Below are 26854 nucleotides of genomic sequence, written 5' to 3' on the forward strand. Positions count from 1 at the left end.
GAAACCCACTCAGGCACATGGATAACATGCAAACTCTAGGCAGGTGGTGCTATGGTTGGGAGTCGAACCAACAACCCTAGTAGTGCCAGGCAAAAGTGCTAACCATTTAGCAACTGTGCTGCTTTAACATTTCAATAAAATAACATCATAAAAATACTTTGCTGGCACATGTTGCTATATTTTATTATATAAAATCTAAAATAAATTGAATAACTCAAGCTCTAACTATGGTGAAATAAAAACAAAAATTACAATTAAATGCTGTAGCCGCTAGTGCACACAACCCATGTCTCAGTGGGGCAAATTATACAATCATAATGTGAAGTGAAAAAATGCTGCGCTACATGAAACAATGGCACAATCCATTATATAACCAAAAAACTAAGTGAAGAAATAAATATATATTAGAAGAAAAAATAGTAGAAAAATATTAATATTGAAATAAAATATAAATATATATAAAAAACAAAAGCCACACAAAAATAAAAATAAAAAATATATACCGTATTTTTCGCTCCATAAGAAGTACTTTTTTCCCCTCAAAAAAGGGGGGAAAATGTCAGTGCGTCTTATGGAGCGAATATGGAGCGGCTGGTCCGGTATTTCCACAGCCGCCGTCTCAGAATACCGGGCCGGCCGCTCAGCTTTGCAGCGGGACCTTACCTGTTCCTCACTCCATCGCTGCGCAGTCTTCCCGCGCCGGCTTCTTTAGTGTGAGCTCTTGGCTTGACAGCCGGGTGCCCAGTGCGCATGCGCGAGTAGTGCCGCACTTTGTGAATGTTACGGCGTCTTCTGGGACACATGACAGGTCCCAGAAAATGGCGGACCAATCACAAAGCGCAGCGCTTCTTGTGCATGCGCACTGGGCACCCAGCTGTCAGCCGGGTGCCCACACTAAAGGGAGGACAACTCCGCGAAAGTGGGAGCGGGTACCTGTCAAATTCAGGTACCCACTCCCCCTCCCTCCCCAAAGGTCAGCAGTCATCTCCTGTACTGTCCACAGTCTCTGGTCATCTCCTGTACTGTCCGCAGTCTCTGGTCATCTCCTGCACTGTCCGCAGTCTCTGGTCATCTCCTGTACTGTCCGCCGTCTCTGGTCATCCCCTGCACTGTTCGCAGTCTCTGGTCATCCCCTGCACTGTCCGCAGTCACTGGTCATCCCCTGTACTATGTCCGCAGTGTCTTGGTCATCCCCTATACTGTCCGCAGTGTCTTGGTCATTCCCTATACTGTCCACAGTCTCTGGTCATCCTCTGTACTGTCCACAGTCTCTGGTCATCTCCTGTACTGTGTCTGCAGTCTCTGGTCATCTCCTGTACTATGTCCGCAGTCTCTGGTCATCTCCTGTACTGTGTCTGCAGTCTCTGGTCATCTCCTGTACTGTGTCCGCAGTCTCTGGTCATCTCCTGTACTGTGTCCGCAGTCTCTGGTCATCTCTTGTACTATGTCTGCAATCTCTGGTCATCTCCTGTACTATGTCCGCAGTCTCTGGTCATCTCCTGTACTGTGTCCGCAGTCTCTGGTCATCTCCTGTACTGTGTCCGCAGTCTCTGGCCATCTCCTGTACTATGTCTGCACTCTCTGGTCATCTCGTGTACTGTGTCCGTAGTCTCTGATCATCTCTTGTACTGTGTCCGCAGTCTCTGGTCATCTCCTGTACTGTGTCTGTAGTCTCTGGTCATCTCCTGTACTATGTCCGCAGTCTCTGGTAATCTCCTGTACTATGTCCGCAGTCTCTGGTCATCTCCTGTACTATGTCTGCAGTCCATTGGTTCAGAATATTTTTTATCTTGTTTTCTGCCTCTAAAACCTAGGTGCGTTTTATGGTTAGGTGCGTCTTATGGAGCGAAAAATACGGTACAAAAAACAAAAACCACACAAAATATAAAACAAAAAATGAATATTTTTAAGTATGAATCAAACAAAAAGTCATTCAAAAAATCAAGTTAAATCAATAAAGTGTTTATTCAGTGAACCCTCCTTTGAATAAGGAAAAATATGTGCCTCTGTCATCAATTCCTATGCAAAGACGTCCTCCACCATATATCAGCTCACCTCACACAGTGTGACTGCACATTATACAATATTACGGTCTAACTGCACTTTTGGTCCCATATATGGACTCAGAAGATCAGCTCACTTAATGAAGACTGCAAAATATGCTCCCTCCCTCTTTGTATCAGCCATATTCCTCATTAAAAAGAACTCAACATAGTGGTTTAGCCTTTTAAACTTTTATTCATCAATTAAACATAAGAAATACACTCACGTTCCGGAGGTCTATTTTGCACCAGGTATGATGAAGGTCCAGTGATGTACTGATTAAACACAAGATGGCAGAATCATCTCAGCAGCAGAGTCCTGTACATGCTCAAAACAGACACCATCCATAATGTGATGCAAGGCAAAGCACGGGCCCACTCAATAAATGATATTGCCTGCTGTAATGTCGCTCCAAAGGGCCCTTTGTAGAGTACTACAAGCCACTATCCCGATGAATGGCAACTTCGTGACGTCATCCACACACTCCTCCCCGAAGCATTTCGTCACTAATCACATGACTTTATCAAGGTTTTTTTTTATATATATTTATTGTGTATATATATATATATATATATATATACATATATATATACAATAAATATATATGAAAAAAACCTTGATAAAGTCATGTATATAGTGGCACAGTGGCTTAGTGGTTAGCACTTCCGCCTGGCAGTACTAGGGTCATTGGTTCAAATCCCAACCACAGCACCACCTTCCTGGAGTTTGCATGTTCTCCCTGTGCCTGTGTGGGTTTCCTCCAGCTACTCCTGTTTCCTCCAATCACACCAAAGACATACAGGTAGGTGAATAGGATCCTGTCTAAAATTATCCATAGTATGTGTATGTGAGTTAGGGACCTTAGATTGTACACCCCTTGAGGGTTAGGGACTGATGTGAATGTACAATATATATGTAAAGCGCTGTGTAAATTGACGGTACTATATAAGTACCTGAAATAAATATATATATATATTTTTTTTTAGTTCAATATTAATATTTTTTCTTCTAATATATATTTATTTCTTCACTTTGTTTTTTGGTTATATAATGGTTTGTGCCATTGTTTCATGTAGCGCAGCATTTTTTCACTTCATATTATCATTGTATATCTCATTATATAGCAAAGCAAAAAAAACACACCGTCTTTTTCCAGAGCAGCCTGTATTTGTGCTCCCGGCACAGTCACCAGCGCCCGATGGAGAGTATACTCCCGGAACAGTTACCAGCACCTGATGGAGAGCATACTCCCGGAACAGTTACCAGCGCCCGATGGAGAGCGTACTCCTGGAACAGTTACCAGCGCCTGATGGAGAGCGTACTCCCGACACAGTTACCAGCGCCCGATGGAGAGCGTACTCCCGACACAGTTACCAGCGGCCGATGGAGAGCGTACTCCCGGCACAGTTACCAGCACCCAATGGAGAGCGTTCTCCCGGAACAGTTACCAGCGCCCGATGGAGAGCGTACTCCCGGAACAGTTACTAGCGGCCGATGGAGAGCGTACTCCCGGCACAGTTACCAGCACCCGATGGAGAGCATACTCCCAGCACAGTTACCAGCGCCGGATGGAGAGCGTACACCCGGAACAGTTACCAGCGCCCGATGGAGAGCGTATTCCCGGAACAGTTACCAGTGCCCGATGGAGAGCGTACTCCCGGCACAGTTACCAGCGCCCGATGGAGAGCGTACACCCGGAACAGTTACCAGCGCCCGATGGAGAGCGTACTCCCGGCACAGTTACCAGCACCCAATGGAAAGCGTACTCCCGGCACAGTTACCAGCGCCCGATGGAGAGCGTACTCCCGGAACAGTTACCAGCCTCCAATGGAGAACTTACTCCCGGAACAGTTACCAGTGGCTGATGGAGAGCGTACTCCTGGCACAGTTACCAGCAGCCAATGGAGAGCGTACTCCCGGCACAGTTACCAGTGCCTGATGAAGAGCGTACTCCCAGCACAGTTACCAGCACCCGATGGAGAGCGTACTCCCGGCACAGGTTCCAGAGCCCGATGGAGAGTGTACTCCCGGCACAGCTACCAGCGCCCGACGGAGAGCGTACTCCCGGCACAGTTACCAGCGCCCGACGGAGAGCGTACTCCCGGCACAGTTACCAGCGCCCGACGAAGAGCGTACTTACGGCACAGTTACCAGCGCCCGATGGAGAGCGTACTCCCGGCACAGTTACCAGCGCCCGATGGAGAGCATACTCCCGGCACAGTTACCAGCACCCGATGGAGAGTGTACTCCTGGCACAGTTAAAAGCGCTCGATGGAGAGCGTACTCTCGGCACAGTTACCAGTGCCTGATGGAGAGCGTACTCTCGGCACAGTTACCAGCGCCTGATGGAAAGCTCCCGATTGCTACTTGTGATTGGGAGTTTGCTGATCATGTAACCACTGTCATGATCATAAGCCACGCCCCCTAGTATCAGAAACCTCTTAAAGGGCTGAGAGGTGCAGTATTCAGGAGTAAATTAATACTTTGGAGAGCATACTCCCGGCACAGTTACCAGCGCCCGATTGAGAGCGTACTCCCAGCACAGTTACCAGCGCCCCATGGAAAGCGTACTCCCAGCACAGTTACCAGCGCCCGCTGGAGAGCGTAGTCCCGACACAGTTACCAGCGCCCGCTGGAGAGCGTAGTCCCGACACAGTTACCAGCGCCCGCTGGAGAGCGTAGTCCCGACACAGTTACCAGCGCCCCATGGAGAACGTACTCCCGGCACAGCTACCAGCGCCCGATGGAGAGCGTACTCCCGGCACAGCTACCAGCGCCCGATGGAGAGCGTACTCCCGGCACAGCTACCAGCGCCCGATGGAGAGCGTACTCCCGGCACAGTTACCAGCGCCCGATGGAGAGCGTACTCCCGGCACAGCTACCAGCGCCCGATGGAGAGCGTACTCCCGGCACAGCTACCAGCGCCCGATGGAGAGCATACTCCCGGCACAGCTACCAGCGCCCGATGGAGAGCGTACTCCCGGCACAGGTACCAGAGCCTGATGGAGAGCATACTCCCGGAACAGTTTCCAGCGCCTGATGGAGAGCATAATCCCGGCACAGTTACCAGCACCCGATGGAGAGCGTACTCCCGGTACAGTTACCAGCGCCCGATGGAGAGTGTACTCCCGGCATAGTTACCAGTGCCCGATGGAGATTGTACTTGCGGTAAAGTTACCAGCGCCCGATGGAGAGCTCCCGATTGCTACTTGCAATCGGGAGTTTTCTGATCATGTGACCGCTGTCATGATCATAAGCCATGCCCCCTGGTATCAGAAACCTCTTAAAGGGCCAAGAGGCGCAGTATTCAGGGGTATATCGATACTTTGTCCAGCTTTCAGAATTTACAGGTGACAGTGAGAAGTGATAGCAGGTCAGGAGATACATGAAGTGATAGCAGGTCAGGAGATACATGAAGTGATAGCAGGTCAGGAGATACATGAAATGATAGCAGGTCAGGAGATACTTGAAGTGATAGCATGTCAGGAGATACTTGAAGTGATAGCAGGTCAGGAGATACTTGAAGTTATAGCAGGTCAGGAGATACTTGAAGTGATAGCAGGTCTGAAGATACTTGAAGTGATAGCAGGTCAGGAGATACTTGAAGTGATAGCAGGTCAGGAGATACTTGAAGTGATAACAGGTCAGGAGATACATGAAGTGATAGAAGGTCAGGAGATACTTGAAGTGATAGCAGGTCAGGAGATACTTGAAGTGATAGCAGGTCAGGAGATACTTGAAGTGATAGCAGGTAAGGAGATACTTGAAGTGATAGCAGGTCAGGAGATACTTGAAGTGATAACAGGTCAGGAGATACATGAAGTGATAGCAGGTCAGAAGATACTTGAAGTGATAGCAGGTCAGGAGATACTTGAAGTGATAGCAGGTCAGGAGATACTTGAAGAGATAACAGGTCAGGAGATACTTAAAGTAATAGCAGGTCAGAAGATACTTGAACTGCTTATTGGGTGCTGATATTTGTCCCACAAGGCTAGTAGGTAAATATTTTAAGAAATTCAGTTATGTGCCCCCAGGAAAGATTTGACTTTAATTAAACTTCTGTGTACTCAGCTTTTTTTTCTTCTATTATATAAGCCAGCCTTGTTCTTCGTAGGGTGGACCTCCACTGAAGTATTCCAACTGTCTACATTCTCAGCACCAACTGAACCCCCCGGTAAGTATACGCTGGAATATTGTTATTATATTATTAATCCTATTATAATTACTTAAAAGGAAAGAATCCTCGGTATTCAGCTTTCAGGTGAAGTTTAGGTTCAACTTTGGCACATGTTCCACTTGTATTTACGGTAGAACATGTAACATGTTCTTGCTCCTGCCCCCTCTCCCCTGATCCCTCTCCCTGTGACAGCATTTGGGGGTTCCTCTTCCCGCGGCAGTACTAGGGCTCTGGGTTCGAATCCCAACCACAGCATCACCTGCTTAGAGTTTGCATGTTCTCCCTGTGCCTACACGGGTCGCTCCAAAGACATGCTGGTAGGTTAATTGGCTCCTGTCTAAATTGCCCCTAGTATGTGTATGCATGACTGTGAGTTAGGCACCTTAGATTGTACACCCCTTGAGGGTTAGGGACTGATGTGAATGTACAATATATATATATATTGTACATTCAATTCCTGGACCCCACTGACCCAAACAACCTCAGACCCATCTCCCTGCTGCCACTCACTTCCAAACTCCTGGAGCGCTTAGTCTACGACCGCCTAAGCGCCCATCTAACTGACAACAACCTCCTTGATCCACTACAGTCCGGCTTCCGTCCCCTACACTCCACCGAAACCGCCCTCCTCAAAATCACCAACGACCTACTAACCGCCAAAGCCAAAGGCGACTACTCTGTCCTCCTCCTCGTGGACCTGTCCGCGGCCTCGACACAGTTGACCACCCCCTCCTCCTTAATAAACTACTCTCCCTTGGCATCAGAGACACCGCTCTCTCCTGGTTCTCCTCTTACCTATCCCGACGCTCCTTCAGCGTTTCCTACAATGGTGCCACTTCCCCTTCCCTCCCCCTCTCTGTTGGGGTCCCCCAGGGCTCTGTCCTTGGACCCCTTCTCTTCTCCATCTACACCTCCTCCCTTGGCAAACTCATACACTCCCACGGCTTCAACTACCACCTCTACGCTGATGACACTCAAATTTACCTCTCCACCCCCCACCTCACCCCCACTTTCTCCGCCCGCATCACTCACCTCCTAAACGACATCTCTGACTGGATGTCGCTCCATTTCCTCAAGCTTAACCTCTCCAAAACCGAGCTTCTCGTCTTCCCCCCTGCCCGCGCCCCCCCCCCATCCTATCCATCACTACTAACATCACCACCATCAATCCCGCCCCGCAAGCCAAAGTCCTTGGAGTCATTCTGGACTCTAACCTCTCCTTCCAACCTCATGTCAAATCACTTACAAACACATGCAGGCTCCACCTCCGCAACATCGCCAAAATACGCACCTTCCTCACCCCAGACACCACTAAACTACTCGTACACTCCCTGATTATCTCACGCCTTGACTACTGCAACTCCCTCCTCATCGGCCTACCCCAGTGCAGGCTCTCCCCGCTTCAGACCATCCTGAACTCAGCGGCTAGACTCATCCACCTCACCAACCGCTCCACCTCTGCCACCCCCCTCTGCCTATCCCTCCACTGGCTCCCTATCGCTCAACGCATCAAATTCAAATTACTCACTCTGACCTACAAAGCCGTTCACAACACTGCCCCTAACTACCTAACCAACCTGATTCCCAAGTACCACCCTACCCGTACCCTTCGCTCTTCACAGGACCTCCTTCTATCTTGCTCCCTGGTCTCCTCCTCCCACGCACATCTGCAAGACTTCTCCAGGTCCTCCCCCATCCTCTGGAACTTACTACCCCAATCCATCAGACTGTCACCTTCCCTCCTCACCTTCAGGCGCTCCCTGAAAACCCATCTCTTCAGGGAAGCCTACCCCACCCTCACCTAACTGCTGCTCTCCTTCATTCCTCCTACCACTCCATCCCCCACAGCCACTTCCTCCTGTACCACTACCCCCTCCCTCCTAGATTGTAAGCTCGAAAGAGTAGGGCCCTATAACCCCTCGTGTGCTGTTTGTAGTTGCTGTAGTGTTTCATGTACTGTCCCCCCCTCTATTGTACAGCGCTGAGCAAACCCTTTGGCGCTATATAAACTCAATGTAATGTAATATATATATATATATATATATATATATATATATATATATATATATGTGTGTAAAGCACTGCATAAATTGACAGCACTACCCATATGGAAGAAAACTATATTTTAAAAATATTCTTCCCAAATATATTGCCATATATTTGAAATGCTACAATTTTGGCAATATTCAATATATTTCATAATATATATATATATATTGCATGTTGAAATGCCTTTTTATTAAAGTATATGAAAAATATTATTAAAAATACATTTCAAATATACTGTATGTCTTTAAAAATACAAATCTTACTTTTTATACGTTAAAAAAAATCTGAAGAATATATTTAAAAAATATATATTTTTAAAAATATATATTTTTTAAATATATTCTTCAGATTTTTTTTTACATATAAAATAGTCATTTTAACATATATTTTTACATGTATTTGTAAATGCATTCCAAAAATGTAGATTTGTATTTTTAAAGACATACAGTATATTTGAAATGTATTTTTACAAATATTTTTCATATATTTTGTAATTAAAACGCATTTCAACATAATAACATAATATATATATATATATATATATATATATATATATATATAATATACAGTGGGGCAAAAAAGTATTTAGTCAGCCACCAATTGTGCAAGTTCTCCAACTTAAAAAGATGAGAGAGGCCTGTAATTGGCATCATAGGTAGACCTCAACTATGAGAGACAAAATGAGAAAAAAAATCCAGACAAATCCAGACAATCACATTGGCTGATTTGGAAAGAATTTATTTGCAAATTATGGTGGAAAATTAAGTATTTGGTCAATATCAAAAGTTCATCTCAATACTTTGTTATATATCCTTTGTTGGCAATGACAGAGGTCAAACGTTTCCTGTAAGTCTTCACAAGGTTGGCACACACTGTTGCTGGTATGTTGGCCCATTCCTCCATGCAGATCTCCTCTAGAACAGTGATGTTTTGGGGCTGTCGCTGGGCAACACGGACTTTCAACTCCCTCCAAGGTTTTTAAGTGGGAGAACTTGCACAATTGGTGGCTGACTAAATACTTTTTTGCCCCACTGTATATTGAAATATATTGAATATGGCCAAAATTGTAGCATTTCAAATATATGGCAACATATCAATATATTTGGGAAGAGTATTTTAAAAATATATTTAAACTATATTTTTATTCCATATGGGTAAGTACAAGTACCTGAAAGAATACAAGTACCTGAAATAAAAAAAATGGTATAAGTCAAATCTTTGTTTCCAGCCAAGCAGTAGAAGAGGGGGATAGGATATTGCTCTTCAGTACCTAATAAAAACTAACATCCATTCACTGAATTCCAACAGCAATCATTTGACTCAAATATTATTACATATGCTAATGGAAGCACAGTGGCTAAATGGTTAGCACTTCTGCCTGGCAGTACTCGGGTTGTTGGTTCAAATCCCAGACCACGGCACCTTCTGCCTGGAGTTTGTATGTTCTCCCTGTGCGAGTTTCCTCCAGTACTCCGGTTTCCTCCCACATGCTGGTAGGTGAATTGGATCCTGTCTAAATGGCCCTAGTATGTGTATGTATGAATGTGAGTTAGGGACCTTAGATTGTATGCTCCTCAGGGGTGGGAACTGATGTGAATGTACAATATATATGTAAAGAGCTGCGCAAATTGATGGCGCTATATAAGTATCTGAAATAAATATAGGTATGCATAAAATATTAAACAAAAATGATATATATATAAGATAGAAAATATATATAGCCTATATCACTGTGCAAAAATGTGAGATAATTTATATCAAAATATATTATAACAAACTGTGACTGCTATTTTAAATCAATTCAAAATAAAGGAACATAAATAAGTGAAGACCACCATAAACAGCGCTCAGTGATGAGATGCAATTCAATACCCAAAATTGTGTGAAATATAAAACAATAAAAAATTCATAAATAAATATAAACAATACATAAACAATAAACATAAAATAAATAAATAATAAACAACAGTTCCACCAAACAGTGCAAAAGTGAAAAATATCAGTTCATAATATAAAGTAAAGTCCAAATCTTTCTTTCAGAAAGTATCCACTGCAACCGCCATCTCCGATGTGCTTAACACCCCATCAAAGTGCAAACTCACCAAGATGCTGGTGATTAATCAGCCTTAAATCAGATACCAATAGATGTGGTCGCGGCATGCATGGTGACGTCACTGCTGATCACACCATAGACATAAAATATTGTTCTTTCATATATATATGCCCTTATTAGGAAACAGTACAGTAGAAAGCTAACATTCATAGGTTCTATTCATTATAATCAATTATTTTCACATAATCTCATTAGACTCATTCTGTTCTCCACAACTGGAACAAATTAAATCACGTTGCATGTCCCCCCCCCCCCCCACACACACACACACTGGACCCAGATCCCGGTGATCATGGTATCGCTGTGCAATTATATGATCACAGCGTCAACAAAGTTGTTATGAATGAATTTGTTCATAACAGCTGTGTTTCCTAGGTTGTGATTGGACTACAGCTGTCACAAGGTACCTGGGTCAATTATAGCACCCTGTACCATCCATGTGATTAGCTGTAGCCAATCACAGATAACTAGTGATCACAGTCGTGGTTAACAAATTCACGATAGCTGAAAACTTTGCTTCATAGTTACATAGTTAGTCTGGCTGAAAAAAAGACAAAAGTCCATCCAGCTCAACAATTATTTTTTTTTTTTTCATGTAAACCAATTAATGTACAAATATTGGGATTTTTTTTTTAGCAAAACACATCCCGGCCCAAATTCACGAAGAAATTTGACTTTTTAAATTTTTTTACAGGACATTTCTATAGCAAAAGGTCAAAAACACTGTCCTTCCTTCACAATTGTCGATCTTTTTTTGTTCAGAGCGAAAAAAACAAACCACACCGGTGATAAAAAAAAGGACTCAAAATTCATCTGGGTGCAGCGTTGCATGACCGCTCATTTGCCAGCCAAAGCAACACAGCGCAGCGCTGCAAAAAATGACCCGGTCAGGAAGAGGGGGCAAATCATTATCATTATTATACAGGACCTATACATCGCCAACAGTCCGCCCAGCACCCCACAATACAACGGGAGACTACACAGCTCAACAAGAGGGCCAGAAGGGCCCCGCTCCCCGGAGCCCACAATCCATTGTAACAGCAAAGTGGCAAAAAAAAAATCCCTGATCACCCCCTCAGAGTAGTACAGTGTTACTATGGTGACATTGAACTACCGTGATGAAAGTATGTAAAGAATGAAAAAAAAATGTTAAAAATGGAAAAAAAAAAAGTTTAAAAAAATTTAACAATTTATTTATTTCATTATTTCTTTGCATACTGACACTGGTCAGTGTCCCTGATCAGCGCCACACTAGTCTGACACTGTGATGCACTGGTGACAGTATGTAAAAAAAATAAATGTATAAAATTTTATAAATTTTCAAAAAAATTGTGACAAAAAATTACAACTTCAAAAAAACTCGCTTCTTACTAAATGCCTCTGACTGGCTACTTTCCAAAAAGGGGTTGTTTGGGGGGTGGGGGGGGGGGTATTTGTACTGTCCTGGCATTTTAGGCCCTCAAGAAATGAGATAGGCTGACAGTACATCAGGATTAATTTTCGAAAAAAAAAAAAATATATATATATATATATATATTTCAGGTACTTATATAGCACCGTCAATTTACGCAGCACTTTACATATATATTGTACATTCACATCAGTCCCTAACCCTCAAGGGCTGTACAATCTAAGGTCCCTAACTCACATTCATATACAAGGGCCAATTTAGACAGGATCCAATTAACCTACCAGCATGTATATATATATATACACAGTATATACCATAGTTTGTAGACGCTATACCATTCATGCAAAATAATAATATACACATTTATTGGGTTTTTCTTTTTACCAAAGACATGTAGCAGAATACATTTTGGCCTAAATTTCTGATAAAATTTGATTTGATTGGATACATTCTATAACAAAGCAGAAAGTATTGGGGGGTTTTTTTTCAAAATTTTTGGTCTTTTTTTATTTTTATGGCAAAAAATAAAAAAAAACCCAGTGGTGATCAAATACCACCAAAAGAGAGCTCTATTTGTTTTAAAAAAATAAAATAAAATATATATATATATATATATATATATATATTTATTATTATACAGGATTTATATAGCGCCAACAGTTTGTGCAGCGCTTTACAATATAAGGGAGACAGTACAATTACAATACATAAATAAATTGTGTTCACGTACAGTATTGTATGACTGAGCAATTGTCAGTTAAAGTAGCGCAGTGCTGAATAACAAAAAATGGTCTTGTCACGAAGGGAGTAAAACCTTCTGGAGGTCAAGTAGTTAAGACAGAAAGCCCTGGAAACCATAGACAATGGATACCGGAACTTTGGTTCTTGTAACGCAGCTCCAATGCCATCTAAGAACCTGCTATGTGCCTAACATTAGGGGGCCCCGAGTTATTTTTAGTCCAATTTTCAGTTTTGTCTTCTTTTTCTTTCATCCAAATGATCCACAGAAGCCAAAGATGTTCACCTTGAAGAAATCCCTCCTACTTCTCTTCTTTCTTGGGATCGTCTCCTTGTCTCTTTGTGAGCAAAAGTAAGTATGTAGAAGACTTTTAACCAGCTTACAGCTACAGGATGGTACATTGTGCACTTCCTTGTACATGCAGGCGCGTCACGGCGTGTGCTCATTACAGCGCGCCGCTTATGCCGTGATTAGTCACAGCAGGTGCCTATCAGCGGGTGCTGGCAGTCATCCTTTGGCAAGGAGAGAGATAGAACACAGCTCTGCCTATGTAAACAAGGCAGAGCTCTGTCCTGTCAGCGGAGGCGCGTTCGACTTTGTTTACCCACAAAGCAGGGAATAAAATACAGCACATTCCTTAGTAAAAACATCACACTGTACACATATAAAAACTGCTTAGGCAGACAGATAACCCTTTTATCACCCTAGATCAGGGGTGTCCAAACTATGGGCCCTCCAGGTGTTGAGAAACTGCAAGTCCCAGGAGGCCTTGCAAGACTCTGACAGCCACAGGCAAGACACCCAGAGGCATGATGGGACTTGTAGTACTTCAACAGCTGGAGGGCGTAGTTTGAACACCCCTGCCCTAGATGTTTAATCCAGGGGTGGAATGATAACTCATGGGGCCCCGGGCAATAGGGGATCATGGGGCCCCTGTATCCTTGCCCAAACTCAAAAAAGCCTATGAAAAAGTTACCAGGGGCATCTCATGTGGCCCCCTACTGACCCTGGGCCCTTGGGCAGTGCCCGAGTTTCCAAATGGTCAGTCTGCCCCTGGTTTGATCCATTCCCAGCCAATGTCATTAGTACAGTGACAATGTATATTTTTAGAACTGATCACCGTATTAGCGTCACTGGTTCCCACAAAGTGTCAGTTAGTGTCAGATTGCCCACCGCAATATCGCAGTCGCGGATTGCCACCATTACTAGTGTTAAAAATAAAATTTCCAGTATATATTCCATAGATTGTAGACTTTTCACAAACCAATCACTATACGCTTAGAGCAGGGGTGGTCAACTGTGGCCCTCCAGCTGTTGTAGAACTACAAGTCCCATGAGGCATTGCAAAACTGACAGTTACAAGCATGACTCCCAAAGGCAGAAGCACGATGGGACTTGTAGTTCACCAACAGCTGGAGGGCCAAAGTTGCCCACCCCTGGCTTAGTGTGATTTTTTTTTTTTTTTTTTTTTTTTAAATGTAGCAGAATGCATATTGGCCTAAATTTATGAAGAAATTTGATTTTTAGAATTTTTAAAATTGGATATGTTTTATAGCAGAAAGTAAAAAATATTGTTTTTTTTTTATTCAAAATTGGTCTTTTTTGTTTTTAGCACAAAAAAAAGAAAAACTCCAGTGGTGACCAAATACCACCAAAAGAAAGCTCTAAAAAAATGACATAAATCTAATTTATGTACAGCGTTGCATGACCGCACAATTGTCAGTTAAAGTATTGCAGTGTTGTACAGCAAAAAATGGCCTGGTCATGAAGGGAGGGGGTGTTAAATCTACCGGAGGTCAAGTCGTTAAATAAAATTTTAGACTTTTAAAGATTAGCTCTGGGCAAACATCTACTCATAAAGGTGAAATACATAAGTGATGGTTGTTTTCAGTGATTTTTTTTCTCAGAGCAGAGGTGCAGGAACTCCTCCTTTCTGAATCACCCATTGTCTCCGCCTCCTACCCACCCCTAAATACTGTCCTGTGGTTCCACCCCCTACCCACCCCTGAGTACTGTCCTGTGGTCCCACCCCTACCCACCTCCCAGTACTGCCCACTTTAGAGAATACAGAACCAAGTATCATTTTGTGGTGCTAGGTAATGTGTATCGAATTTATTAATGATAAAAAGAAAAGCAGTAATATGGGTCCCCTGCAGCCAGCAGCAATAGAACCCCCCAGCAACAACAATATGCACCCCCCAGCAACAACCAAATACCCCCCCAGCAACAATAAATCTCCCCATACCAATAGACTCCCCCCCAGCAACAAGCGCTGTGTTACTTTAACTGACATTTGCGCAGTCATGCAACTCTGCACCCAAATTAAATGTATGTCTTTTTTTTCCCACAAATGGAGCATTCTTACAGTGGTATTTGATTCCCTGTGTGTTTTTTCTATATTTTTTTTATTTTTTGTGCTATAAACAAAAAAAAGACTGACAATTTTGAAAACAATATTTTTGACTTTTTGCTATTAACCGGTTGCCAACCAGCCACAGTACATATACTGCAGCAGGGCGGCACCACTGCGCAAAATCACGTATATATAAGCGATTTTGCATTTCAAGTAGGGGGCGCGCGCAACCGCTACCCGTGCCGCAGCTGTCAATCACTGGGTCCTGGCCGGTGATTACCTGCCAGGGCCTAGCACTCCTCCCTGTCAGTTTGAGCACACTGGTCCAAAACGCTGAGCAGAGCCTTCCAGATCAATGTGTTACAGTGAAGCACACCCTCCCCCCACCTGCCCCCTAGTGAAACAGTCCCCTCACACAGTTAAACCTTTGATTGCCTCCAAATGTTAACCCCTTCCCCCCCCCAGTGCCATTAGTACAATGTCAGTGTTTTTTTTTTTGCACTGATCACTGTATTGGTGTCACTGGAGATGTCAGTGACCCCAAGTAAGTTCCCCCTCAGTGTCAAAATGTCCGCCACAGTCCTGCAGACCCGCCATAAGTCGCAGATCGCCGCCATAAGTCGCTGATCGCTGCCATTATTAGTATATAAAAAAAAAATTTCAGTAAATACCGCCATTTGTAAATGCTATAACCTTCACGTAAACCAAATTAATTTACACATATTGGGATTTTTTTTTAGCAAAGACATGGAGCAGAATACATTTTGGCCTAAATTTATGACAAAATTTGATTTTTAAATTTTTTTACTGCACATATTTTATAGCAAAAAAGTGCAAAATATTGTTTTTTTTCCTCAAAATTTTCAGTCTTATTTTTTCAAAGCGCAAAAAATAAAAAATGCACAGGCGATCAAATACCACCGAAAGAAAGCTCAATTCATGGGGAAAAAAGGATGTAAATTTCATTTGGGTGCAGCGTTGCATGACCGTGCAATTGTCAGTTAAAATAAAGCAGCGCCGTAACACAAACCGCTTCTGTAAACAGGCCCAGTAAAAAAAATTTTAAAAATCTAATTTCGTCATAAATTTAGGCCAAAATGTATTCTACGACATGTCTTTGATAAAAAAAAGATCCCAATACGTGTAAATTCATTGGTTTACGTGCAAATTATAGTGTCTACAAATAGCGGTATATATACCATATATGTATGTAAACTCTTCTTTAACCACTTGCCCTCCTGAGGATTTACCCCCCTTAATGACTAGGCCTCTTTTTGCTACTCGGTGCTGCACTAATTCAACTGATAATTGCGCGGTCATGCAATGCTGCACCCAAATGAAATTTACGTCCTTTTTTCACACAAATAGAGCTTTCTTTCGGTGGTATTTGATCACCTGTGCGCTTTTTATTTTTCACGCTATAAACAAAAAAGATCAAAAATTTTGAAGAAAAACAATATTTTTTGCTTTCAGCTATAAAAAATAAATGTACCAAAATGTATTCTGCTACATGTTTTTGGTAAAAAAAAATCCCAATAAGTGTCTATTGATTGCTTCGTGTGGAAGTTATAGCGTCTAAAAACTATGGTATAGATACTGCAATTTACGCCATTTTTTTGCTATACAGCCCTGCGCTAGTTTAACGGACAATTGCGCAGTCATGCAATACGGTACATAAATTAAATTTGCATCCTTTCTTTCCGTGGTATTTGATAACCTGTGTGGTTTTTATTTTTTGCGCTATAAAAAAAAAGCTGACAATTTTGAGGAAAAAAAACAATATTTTGGAATTTTTGCTATAAAACATGTCCAGTAAAAAAAAATGTAAAAATCAAATTTAGTCATAAATTTCTGCCAAAATGTATTCTGCGACACGTCTTTGCTAAAAAAAAAAAACAATACGTGTAAATTAATTGGTTTACGTGAAAGGTATAGCGTCTACAAATGGCGGTATAGATACTGGGATTTTTAATTTTCTTTATACTAATAATGGCGGTGATCAGCGACTTATGGCGGCGATCAGTGACTTATGGCGGCGATCAGCGACTTATGGCAGGACTGCGGGACTGCGGCGGACATTCTGACACTCGGGGGGAACTGAATTGGGGTCACTGACATCCCCAGTGACACCAATACAGTGATCAGTGCAAAAAAAAAAACACTGACACTGTACTAATGGCACTGGGGAGGAAGGGGTTAACTTTATTATTTAATGAAAGGGTTAACTGTGTGAGGAGAGTGTTTTACTAGGGGGCGGGGATGTGTACTGCACGGGAACACGCTGATCCGGAGAGATAAACTCTTCTCTCTGGATCAGCATGTCAGGAACTGACAGGGAACTGACAGCAAAGCACAGCTGCAGTGTAAAGACTGCAGCCGTGCTCTCTGTCAGTGATTGCAGTAATTGCTGGGACACGGCAGGTAATGACCAGCCGTGACCCGGCGACTGACACCCGCGGCTGCGATCGGTGAGATGAGTAGGGCTGGCACGCGCTTCGCGCGCGCCCCCTACCTATTTTGCAAAATCCCGTTTTAAAACGTGGTTTTGCGCAGCCGTGCCGCCCTACCACTGTATTTCTACAGTTGCTCGTTGGCAAGAAGTTAATCATTTTACCTACAGGTCAGCTTATAATAAAGCCTACCTGTAGGTAGAATTAATATCTCCTAAGCGTGCACTGTTTAGGAAATATTAGCCTTTTTTGGGAGTGACGTCATTGCGGCTTGGCCAGTCAGCCGTCCAAAGCTCGCGAACCCAGAAGGAAGATCGGGTGAAGTTGGAAGCTCCGGAGAGCCATGACAGCTCTCCACTGGAGGGCTTCGTTTCAAGGTAAGTCCTTCATAATGTGCTAGTATGCAATACATACTAGCACATTATGCCTTTACCTTGCAGGGGTTTATTTTTTTTGGATGCGGTTTACTACCGCTTTAACAGTTGTCAATGTGGTCTGAAAATATGCACCTTTGTTCCCACTGAAAAACTGTTTCTGCATAATAATCAATGGGGTAATCAATGGTGGAGAAGGATCTGGAGGGGTCAATGGTGGAGAAGGATCTTGGGAAGTCAATGGTGGAGAAGGATCTGGGGGGGTCAATGGTGGAGAAGGATCTGGGGGGTCAATGGTGGAGAAGGATCTGGGAAAGTCAATTGTGGAGAAGGATCTGGGGGGGGTCAATGGTGGAGAAGGATCTGGGGGAATCAATGGTGGAGAAGGATCTGGGGGGGGTCAATGGTGGAGAAGGATCTGAGGGGGTCAATGGTGAAGAAGGATCTGGGGGGTCAATGGTGGAGAAGGATCTGGGGGAATCAATGGTGGAGAAGGATCTGGGGGTTCTGGTAGATCACAAGCTTAATAATGGCATGCAATGCCAAGCTGCGGGTTCTAAAGCAAGCAAAATCCTCTCTTGTATTAGGAGAGGTATAGACTCCAGAGAGAGAGAGATTATTTTCCCCGGTACAAATCATTAGTAAAACCTCATCTGGAATATGCAGTTCAATTTTGGGCACCAATTCACAAAAAGAACATTGGGGAACTGGAGAAAGTACAGAGAAGGGCAGCCAAACTGAGAAGAGGCATGGAGGAGCTCAGCTATGAGGAAAGATTAGAGGAACTGAATTTAATCTCTCTTGAGAAGAGGAGATTAGGGGGGATATGATCACCATGTATAATACATAAGGGGGATATGATCTCCATGTATAATACATAAGGGGGGATATGATCTCCATGTATAATACATAAGGGGGATATGATCTTCTTGTATAATACATAAGGGGGGTATGATATCCATGTATAATACATAAGGGGGGGTATGATCTCCATGTATAATATATAAGGGGGGATATGATCTCCATGTATAATACATATGGGGGATATGATCACCATGTATAATACATAAGGGGGCATATGATCTCCATGTATAATACATAAAGGGGGTATGATCTCCATGTATAATATATAAGGGGGATACGATCACCATGTATAATACATAAGGGGGAGGTATGATCTTCTTGTATAATACATAAGGGGGGATATGATCTCCATGTATAATACATAAGGGGGGATATGATCTCCATGTATAATACAAAAGGGGGGATATGATCTCCATGTATAATACATAAGGGGGATATGATATTCTTGTATAATACATAAGGGGGGTATGATCTCCATGTATAATACATAAGGGGGGATATGATCTCCATGTATAATACATAAGGGGGATATGATCTCCATGTATAATACATAAGGGGGTGTATGATCTTCTTGTATAATACATAAGAGGGATATGATCTCCATGTATAATACATAAGGGGGGGATGTGATCTCGATATATAATACATAAGGGGGAGGTATGATCTTCTTGTATAATACATAAGGGGAGATATGATCTCCATGTATAATACATAAGGGGAGATGTGATCTCCATGTATAATACATAAGGGGGGATATGATCTCCATGTATAATACATAAGGGGGGTGTATGATCTTCTTGTATAATACATAAGGGGGATATGATCTCTATGTATAATACATAAGGGGGGGGATGTGATCTCCATGTATAATACATAAGGGGGGATATGATCTTCTTGTATAATACATAAGGGGGGGTATGATCTCCATGTATAATACATAAGGGGGGATATGATCTCCATGTATAATACATAAGGGGGGGTGGGGTATGATCACCATGTATAACATATAAGGGGGGGTATGATCTTCATGAATAATACATAGGGGGGGTATGATCTCCATGAATAATACATAAGGGGGGGGGATGATCACCATGTATAATACATAAGGGGGGGATATGATCTCCATGTATAATACATAAGGGGGGATATGATCTCCATGTATAATACATAAGGGGGGATATAATCTCCATGTATAATACATAAGGGGGTGTATGATCTTCTTGTATAATACATAAGGGGGATATGATCTCCATGTATAATACATAAGGGGGGGATGTGATCTCCATGTATAATACATAAGGGGGGATATGATCTTCTTGTATAATACATAAGGGGGGATATGATCTCCATGTATAATACATAAGGGGGATATGATCTCCATGTATAGTACATAAGGGGGGTGGGGTATGATCACCATGTATAAAACATAAGGGGGGGTATGATCTCCATGAATAATACATAAGGGGGATATGATCTTCTTGTATAATACATAAGGGGGGATATGATCTTCTTGCATAATACATAAGGGGGGATATGATCTCCATGTATAATACATAAGGGGGGGTATGATCTCCATGTATAATACATAAGGGGGATATGATCTCCATGAATAATAAAAAGGGGGGGGGGGTATGATCACCATGTATAATACATAAGGGGAGGATATGATCTCCATGTATAATACATAAGGGGGGGTATGATCTCCATGTATAATACATAAGGGGGGGAAATGATCTCCATGTATAATACATAAGGGGGGATATGATCTCCATGTATAATACATAAGGGGGGATATGATCTCCATGTATAATACATAAAGGGGAATATGATCTCCATGTATAATACATAAGGGGGGATATGATCTCCATGTATAATACATAAGGGGGATATGATCTCCATGTATAATACATAAGAGGGGATATGATCTCCATGTATAATACATAAGGGGGATATGATCTCCATGTATAATACATAAGGGGGAGATATGATCACCATGTATAATACATAAGGGGGATATGATCTCCATGTATAATACATAAGGGGGGATATGATCACCATGTATAATACATAAGGGGGGATATGATCTTCATGTATAGTACATAAGGGGGATATGATCTCCATGTATAATACATAAGGGTGGATATGATCTCCATGTATAATACATAAGGGGGGATAGGATCACCATGTATAATACATAAGGGGGGATATGATCTCCATGTATAATACATAAGGGGGATATGATCTCCATGTATAATACATAAGGGGGGGTATGATCTTCTTGTATAATACATAGGGGGGATATGATCTCCATGTATAATACATAAGGGGGGATATGATCTCCATGTATTATACATAAGGGGGTGTATGATCTTCTTGTATAATACATAAGGGGGATATGATCTCCATGTATAATACATAAGGGGGTGTATGATCTTCTTGTATAATACATAAGGGGGGATATGATCTCCATGTATAATACATAAGGGGGATATGATCTCCATGTATAATACATAAGGGGGATATGATCTCCATGTATAATACATAAGGGGGGATATGATCTCCATGTATAATACATAAGGGGGATATGATCTCCATGTATAATACATAAGGGGGGGGGATATGATCTCCATGTATAAATACATCAGTGGTTCATATAGTGAACTCGGTGTAGTTATTCTCCCTGAGGTCATCACAGAGGACAAGGGGGCACTCTTTACGTCTGGAGGAAAAGAAATGTAATCTCCAAACACGGAAAGGTTTCTTCACAGTGAGAGCTGTGAAAATGTGGAAAAGACTTCCTCAAGAGTTGGTTGTGGCCAGCTCAGTGGATTGCTGTAGGAAAGTCCTGGATTCTTTCTTGGATACACAGAATATAACTGGATATAACATTTATAGGGAAAGTTGATCCAGGGAATATCCGATTGCCTCTCAGGGGATCAGGAAGGAATTTTTTTCCCTGCAGGAGCAAATTGGATCATGCTTTGCTGGGTTTTTTTGCCTTCCTCTGGATCAACTGTGGGTGTAGGATTATAACTTTTTTTTTTCTATGGTTGAACTGGATGGACTTTTTCAGCCAGACTAACTATGTAAACTATGTAATGTTGATTTATTTAACAATGACTGTGTCTTCTCCCAGGAGAGATGCAGATGAAGAAGAAAATGAAGAAAATGGAGGAGAAGCTAAAGCAGAAGAAATAAAGAGAGTTGTGAGATCCCCTTTTAAACTACCTATTAGGTGTAAAGCCTCGTTCTGTTAAAGCATGAATTGGAAGTCATCTGATATGAAATATCATTAAGCTAATTGCTAAATGTCTAATAAAAAAATAATGTCAGATACACTGTGACTTCTTCTCTATTATTATTATTATTTTAATATGATAAACCTACTTTGATTGGGGACCCAGTAGAGGCTCTATAACAATTTTGGATTTAATTGGGGGAAAATATAGTCTTCAGCACACTTTCCAGGGTATGTAATCATTTATCAGCTTTCAGTTGGATTGTTGGATTCAGCAGCCCCACAGATACAGATATTTATTTTTTTCAGGTACTTATATAGCGCTGTCAATTTACACAGCACTTTATATATATATATATTGTACTTTCATATCAGTCCCTAACCCTCAAGGGGCATACAATCTAAGGTCCCTAACTTACATTCACATACTAGGGCCAATTTTAGACAGGATCCAATTAACCTACCCACATGTCTTTGGAGTGTGGGAGGAAACTGGAGAAAACCCACACAGGTACAGGGAGAACATGCAAACTCCAGGCAGGTGGTGCCGAGGTTGGGATACGAACCAACAACCCTAGTACTGCCAGGCAGAAGTGCTAACCATTTAGCCACTGTGATGCCCATATAGATCCTCCACTTTATCCAATGAAGATAAAATCCTCCAGAATGGATCAGTCCGCACTTACTCTTTATACTTTCACTTACTTCCTATCAAAATTTATAAAACTTTTTCTATCAAACAAACCACCATCGGCAATGCTCACTGGAACTCATTGCAGATATACCGATATTGATATTCCTCTATGAGTTTAGCTGTACCCCTAGGTTGACATACCTGTGGTTTGTGCAGGCCTCCTGAAATGCAGTGAAAGGGTTCCTGCACCATTTTTGGAATCGCAGTCTGCATGGGAATCACAAGTACACTGGGGGGTGAGAAATGCAATCTAGGTGGCATGCCATTAGGATTAATGGCACCCACCCGCATCCCCTACAATTCACTGTGTGGGTGGTTGCAGTTGCAACTTTGGGAACAAGTGCGGGTCCCGCAGCAGCAATCACCCGCATGGGTATGAACCTAGCCTATAAGAATAATTAGTTTCTCTTCTTTCAAAGTGGTATCATCTGCTGTCAAATAAATATAGCAGCACACTATTTATAAAACATTCGATGTACGGATGTGACAAAATGTTGCCATTCTTATACGTACACACAATAAAAGTTGCAGTACTTCGTTGTTCACTCACAGAGCCGGGTACCGCACTCTAGGGGGAGGAAGAGAGCACAACACACACTCCTTCCTTTGCTTTCACTGCGCTCAGCTATTGAGCAGTCTGACGGCTCCCAGTGCCAATGACAGATCCGGCCTGAGCTCCAAGCCCGCTCAGCAAGACGGCCCTGGGGGACACACTCGCCCCCACCATAATTTCCACTCGCCATTGGTGAGCAGGTGAGTGGAAATTTCAAGCCCTGCCATACACTATACAATTTTCCTACAGTTTTCTTCCCAATTTCTGCCCAATTTCCTTTAGATTTACCTTCCGCTATGTAGTTCAAGGGCACGCCTAATTAGATACAACTGAAAGTGTTGTTTAGGTTTGGCCTCCTATTATATGGTTTTTGGTAAATCTAAGGCTGGCTATACACTATACAATTTTCTTTAGAAATTTGCTTTAGATTTACCAAAAAAACATATAATAGGAGGTCATACCTAAACAACACTTTCAGTTGTATCTAATTAGGCAGGCCCTTGCACTACATAGCGGAGGGTAAATCTAAAGGAAATTGGGCAGAAAACTTTAAGAAAATCGTATAGTGTATGGCCAGCCTTAGATTTACCAAAAACCATATAATATGAGGTCAAACCTAAACAACACTTTCAATTGTATCCAATTAGGCGGGCCCTTGCTCTACACATTGTGCAGCGCTAAAAATACCAAGAATAAATATATCTTAAATGGATCAAAAGGGCGTCTGATTAAAAATTCAAATACGTGCGTCAATGAATTGTTCTAATAATACAATAAATAAAAGTGAAAGTTCAAACGGATGTAATCACAGTTCAAATAAACATCAAAGCTTTCACTGGTTGTCACCAAGATGACTCGCTGTTATTCACAGCTGTGCATGATAAAGTGTTCCGGTGAAGTGCGGGGTATAGATAAAATGCACACTCACCAGATGCGCATTTATAAAGCGCGGTGTATAAAGTAAATGATGGTCTGCCAGGAATCCCTTCTAAGGCGAAACCTGATGCAGCCTGGGTTAGGTGGCCTTCATCTGGATTTTGGAATGGTAGTCAGTCGGAGGTCCCCTTTAAGGATAGGTTGTGACACAGTGGATAAACCTCTTCCAGGCACTGGGATGGTCACCAAGGAGTTTCTGGGGAATTAAGCTCTCAGTGCAGAGCAAAAAGTGAATATGCCCGTAGTGTAGTAATTAGGTGTGACTTTAATGATATTCAGGGTTAAAAAGACATATCATTACATACATAGGCTAAGGTAGAAAGTACATGCAGCATAAAGCTGCTGAGTAAACTGACCAGCTGGAGTTCCAGTGACGTCACGGCGTGCAGGCTCCTCCTTAACCTTGAGCTACAAAGTTGAAGGTAAATCTAAAGAAAATTGGACAGAAAATTAGTGTATGGCCAGCCTAAAGCAAAAATCTTTGGAAAATTGTATAATGTATGGCCAGTCTCACTCACTTGTAAGTGAAGCATGTGCTCTGCCTAATGAATTCCCCTGTTGCCCCTCCTGTGTTCAGCTGTGCTGATAGTTCATTCCATGGGATAGCAGTCATTAATAAACCATCAAGCTCTGCTCCTAAAGGCATGAAAGTGTTACTAAACCCACAGCAGTACAACCAGTCTTTAGATACAGGAAAGCATGCTTGTTATACTCACTGTGGAACCTAAGGAGTTAACCCTCTGCATTGTGTGAAAAAGCTGTTTGATCCTGTCTTCCCTGATCCTCCCCTTCTTCCACAGTCCCCAATCCATCTGCTGATAGAACAGAGCCTTGGGGGCAAGCTGCACATACTCAGTTCAGTGTGTATTGCTAGAGAGGTTTTTTTTTCTTGTGAGAGTGCATGTGATCAGTGCAGGGCCAATCAGCACTGTCCAGAGAGAGGGTCAGGGGTCCTGCAGTCTCATAGGGCAGTGAGAGGAAAATTAAAATATAGAGGATAGTACAGAGTTTCTTGGACCAAGCATTACATTCGCACCATCTGTACCTAGGGTTGGTGTCAACCGGTGCGATAACACTTGGTGACAGCCCCTCCAACGATCCCCGCAGAATGGATCGGCTCTGCGGATTGAGCATAATGGATTGTACTCCAATCCATTATGCTCCCCAATCCGCAGATCTGATCCATCCTGCGGTGATCGCCAGCATGCAACCTATACGGGGTGACACCGGACCCGCTCCACGAAAATTTACGTTGTAAAGAAAGCCAACGATCCCCTCAGGATGGATCCGATCCATCCTGCGGGGATCGTCGGCTTTCTTTACAACTTACCTTTTGGTGGTGCTGGTCCGGTGTCACCCCGTGCAGTAGGTGTCACCCGGTGCAGCGCGCACCCCCCCCTGCACCTGCCTTGGGACGCCACTGGTACCAAGTACCATATAATTTTTCAGGAGGATTCCATCTTCCACAAAACATTTCTTTACCCCCTTGCCTAACGGGCACTTTTACTCCCTTCCTTCCCAGGCCAATTTTTAACTTTCAGCTCTTACACACTTTGAATGACAATTGAGCGGTCATGCAACATTGTACCCATATGACATTTGTATCACTTTTGTCACACAAATAGAGATTTCTTTTGGTGGTATTTAATTGGCGCTGGTTTTTTTTTGTTTTTGCACTATAAACAAAAAAAGAGCAAAAAATTTAAAAACAAAGTTTCTTTGTTTCTATTATTACATTTTGCAAACAGGTCATTTTTCTCCTTAACTGATGTATGTTGATGAGGCAGCCCTGATGGGCACTGATCTGTGGCACTGATGGGTGGCACTGATGGGCAGCACTGACTGACAGCACTGATGGGTGGCACTAATGGGTGGCACTGATGGGCAGCCCTGACTGACAGCACTGATGGGTGGCACTAATGGGTGGCACTGATGGGCAGCACTGACTGACAGCACTGATGGGTGGCACTAATGGGTGGCACTGATGGGAACTGGTCGGTGGCACTGATGGGTGACACTGATGGGCAGCCCTGACTGACAGCGCTGATGGGTGGCACTAATGGGTGGCACTGATGGGCAGCACTGACTGACAGCACTGATGGGTGGCACTAATGGGTGGCACTGATGGGAACTGGTCGGTGGCACTGATGGGTGACACTGATGGGCAGCACTGACTGTCAGCTCTGAGGGGTGGCACTAATGGGTGGCACTGATCGGCACTGATCATCAGGGCACTGATCACCTCTGCAGATCTGCTCTGTGACAGCTGTCGGTTATCAGCAGTACTTTCCTCATGCTGTGACAGAGTGAGAAAAGTGCAGCCGATAACCGGTAACTGTATTTACTCCGAGATCTGCTGTGTCATTGGACACAGCTGATCACTTGGTAAAGGGCCACTGTGATTGGCCTTTTACCTCATCACGTGATTAGCAGTGTCTGTAGGACACAGCGATCACGGAGATCGCCGGGAGATCACTTGGTGATGTAAGGCTTGGATGCGGCTGCTCGGCCATGGAAATCCATTCCATGAAGCTCTCTACGCACTGTTGTTGGGCTCATCTGAAGGCCACACCAAGTTTGGAGGTCTTTAGCTATTGACTCTGCAGACAGTTGGCGACTTCTGCGCACTGTGCACTTCAGCATGCGCTGACCCCGCTCTGTCATGTGACGTGGCCTACCACTTGGTGGCTGAGTTGCTGTTGTTCCCAGTTGCTTCCACTTTGTTATAATCCTACTAACAGTTGAGCGTGGAATATTTAGTAGCCAGGAAATGTCACAAATGGACTTATTGCCCAGGTGGCAACCCATCACGGGACCACGCTTGGAGTCACTGAGCTCCTGATAGCGACCCATTCTTTCA

The 26854-nt window shown here is 43.0% G+C and overlaps 1 long non-coding RNA gene across 1 annotated transcript; it reads left to right on the top strand.

Moving 5' to 3' along the window:
* Window positions 1-6136: 6136 nt before the first annotated feature.
* On the top strand, window positions 6137-21911 carry LOC149466149 (uncharacterized). Its single transcript, XR_016312145.1, has 3 exons — window positions 6137-6217; window positions 12801-12883; window positions 21710-21911. It is a non-coding gene; the product is annotated as an uncharacterized LOC149466149 (long non-coding RNA).
* Window positions 21912-26854: the final 4943 nt, after the last annotated feature.

The sequence above is a fragment of the Staurois parvus genome, unplaced genomic scaffold (assembly GCF_062004578.1).
Source record: "Staurois parvus isolate SC_StPar_1 unplaced genomic scaffold, SC_StPar_1.0 ptg000132l, whole genome shotgun sequence".
Classification (NCBI taxonomy): domain Eukaryota; kingdom Metazoa; phylum Chordata; class Amphibia; order Anura; family Ranidae; genus Staurois; species Staurois parvus.